At 42.2% G+C, this 3,303-nt stretch overlaps 1 non-coding gene across 1 annotated transcript; it reads left to right on the top strand.

The window, feature by feature from the left end:
* Window positions 1–917: 917 nt before the first annotated feature.
* LOC128564082 (U6 spliceosomal RNA) lies at window positions 918–1,024 on the top strand. The gene has a single exon (XR_008373970.1). It is a non-coding gene; the product is annotated as a U6 spliceosomal RNA (small nuclear RNA).
* Window positions 1,025–3,303: the final 2,279 nt, after the last annotated feature.

The raw sequence follows: 3,303 nt of genomic DNA, 5'->3' as shown, positions 1-3,303 counted from the left end.
ACCTGGTTTCTTATACCTCAATGAATCCCCAACAATAAAAAAAAAAATTGTCTGAAGATATATATATATTTTTTGTCACCCTTGGTAGAGTGCCATAGCATCACAGCTCACAGCAACCTCCAGCTCTTGGGCTTAGGCGATTCTCTTGCCTCAGCCTCCCAAGTAGCTGGGACTACAGGCACCCACCACAACACCCGGCTATTTTTTTGTTTTGTTGCAGTTTGGCCAGGGCCGGGTTAGAACCTGCCACCCTTGGTATATGGGACTGGCACCCTACTCACTGAACCATAGGTGCCACCTCTATTTGTCTGAAGATATTTTTTAATTACTCTCTTAATTTCTTCATTGACCCATTGATTGTTCAGGAGCATGTTGTTTAATTTCCATATATTTGTGAATTTAATTTAATTTAATTTAATTTTTATTTTTGTTGTTGTTGTTGTTGTTGCAGTTTGGCTGGGGCTGGGTTCAAACCCACAGGCGCTGCTCCTTATTTTATTTTATTTTATTTTAAGACAGAGTCTCAAGCTATCACATTGGGTAGAGTGCTGTGCTGTCACAGCTCACAGCAACCTCCAACTCTTGGGCTTAAGTCATTCTCTTGCCTCAGCCTCCCAAGTAGCTGGGACTAAGGTGCCTGCCACAACACCCAGTTATTTTTTGATTGTAGTTGTCATTGTTGTTTGGCAGGCTCTGGGCTGTATTTGAACCCACCAACTGTGGTGTATGTGGCTGGTGCTCTAGCCGCTTGAGGTATAGGTGCCGAGCCTATTTGTGAATTTTAAAAAGTTCCTTTTGGGGCAGTGCCCGTGGCTCAAAGGAGTGGGGCACTGGCCCCATATGCCGGAGGTGGCGGGTTCAAACACAGCCCCGGCCAAAAACTGCAAAAATAAATAAATAAATAAAAAGTTCCTTTTGTGCTTGCTTCAGCAGCACATATACTAAAATTGGAACAATACAGAGAAGAATAGCATGGCCCCTGTGCAAGGATGGCATGCAAATTCATGAAGTGTTCCATGTTTTTTTACTTACCTCTTAGCCTTTCCTTCAGTTTTCCCTTCCTTTAAATAATAAAGAATTGAGAGACAGAAACAACAGAAAAAATTCCCTTCTGGTATTGATTGCTAATTTCATTCCTTTGTGGTTGAAAAAAAATATGGGATGTAATTTAATCATCTTACATTTACTGAGGTTTGTTTTGTTCCCTAACGTTACGTATCCTGGAAAATGGTGTATGCCCTTAAAAATGTGTATTCTCTTGCTATTGGATGAAACATCCTGTATATATCTGTTAGGTACATTTGGTCTAAAGCATTGTTCAAATCCAATGTTTCTTTATCAGTTTTCTGTCTGTATGACCTGTCCTTTGTTAAAAGAGGGGTGTTGGAGTCCCCTACTATTATCGTATGGCAATGTGTCTCTCCATTCAGATCCTTTAATGTTTGTTTTATATATTTAGCTTCTCTGATGTCAGGTTATATCCTCTTGATGAGTTGACCTCTTTATCATTATATAATGTCTCCTTTGTATCTTTTTTTGCAGCTTTTGACTTAAAATCTATTTTACCACTACTCCTGCTCTTTTGCTATTTCTGTTTGCATGACCTATCTGTTTCTATTCCTTTGCTTTCATTCTATGTGTGTTCTTAAAAGTGATGTTGAGGTGATGCCCATAACTTAATGAGTAGGGTGCCAGCCACATACACTGAGGCTGGCGGGTTCAAGCCCAGCCTGGTCCTGCTGAACAACAATGACAACTGTAACCCCAAAATAGCCAGGCATTGTGATGGGCGCCTGTAGTCCCAGCTACTTGGGAGGCAAGAGAAATGCTTAAGCCCAACAGTTTGAGGTTTCTGCGAGCTCTGACTCCATGGCACTCCACCAAGGGTGACATAATGAGACTCTGCCCCCCCCCCCAAAAAAAAAGTGAGGTTTAGGCTGGGTGCAGAGGCTCAGGCCTGTAATCCTAGCACTCTGGGAGTCTGAGGCAGGTAGGTGACCTTGAGCTCAGGAGTTGGGAGACAGCCTGAGCAAGATCGAGACCCCCATTTCTACTATAAATAGAAAAACTAGCTAGGGCATTGTGGCAGGTGTTTGTAGTCCCAGCTACTTGGGAGGCTGAGGCAAGGGGATTGCTTAAACCCAGGAGTTTGAGGTTGCTGTTAGCTAGGTTTACGCCACAGCACTCTATCCAGGGCAACAGAGTGAGGTTTAAAAAAAATAAATAGAAGAATCCTAAATCCTGAAGCAAAGCTTGCTTAGGTGAGGAAAGAGTTCTTTTTTTGTCACAGATGTGATTATCAGTAGCACAATTATACCCTGTACCTCCATGGTGTTAGCAAATGTCAGTGAAAACTAATTTTGATGCTTGTCAGCATATGGATAGCAATATAAATTATTTTGAAGAAATAATAATAATGGGCTGGGTGGCACCTGCAGCTCAGTGGGTAGGGTGCCGGCCACATACACCAAAGCTGGTGGGTTCGAACCTGGCCCAGGCCAGCTAAAACAGTGACAACTGCAACAAAAAATAGCTGGGTGTTGTGGTGGGTGCCTATAGTTCCAGCTACTTGGGAGGCTAAGGCAAGAGAATTGCTTAAGCCCAAGAGTTGGAGGTTGTTGTGAGCTGTGACACCATGGCACTCTACCCAGGGTGACAGCTTGAGACTCTGTCTCAAAAAAAAAAAAAAAAAAGAATAATGGGATGGGTGGTGGCTCACACTTGTAATCTTAGCATTCTGAGAGGCCAAGGCAGGTGGATTGCTTGATTGCTTGAGCTCAGGAGTTTGAGACCAGCCTGAGCAGAGTGAGACTTGGTCTCTACTAAAAATAGAAAAACTAGCCAAGTGACATATTGGGCTCCTATAATCCCAGTTTCTAGGATTGGGAGGCTGATACAAGAGGATTTCTTGAGCCCAAAATAGAGAGGTTGCTGTGAGTCGTGATGATGCCATAGCATTCTACTTAGAGTGACGGAGAGAGATTAAATAAATAAATAACAATGGTGCTAATCACATATCATCTGAGATGTGGTAGGTGATTCAGTTAGGAAGAATTTTTTTGCTATGATTTACTATAAAACTTCAACACAAGGTAGGTTTGGACATTTCAAAGTAGACATTAGTTTTATGATTTACTATAAAACTTCAACACAAGGTAGGTTTGGACATTTCAAAGTAGACATTAGTTAAGTGTTGGGAAGAGGAACAGACTAGAAACCCAAGGACCTAGGGAGAGGAAGTGAATGGGGTTGTGGTCTCTAGAGATGCTTTGGAAAAGCTCAATGTATTCAACCCAGTCCATT

The sequence above is a fragment of the Nycticebus coucang genome, chromosome 13 (genome assembly GCF_027406575.1).
Source record: "Nycticebus coucang isolate mNycCou1 chromosome 13, mNycCou1.pri, whole genome shotgun sequence".
Classification (NCBI taxonomy): domain Eukaryota; kingdom Metazoa; phylum Chordata; class Mammalia; order Primates; family Lorisidae; genus Nycticebus; species Nycticebus coucang.
This window is presented reverse-complemented; position numbering and strand designations above follow the sequence as displayed.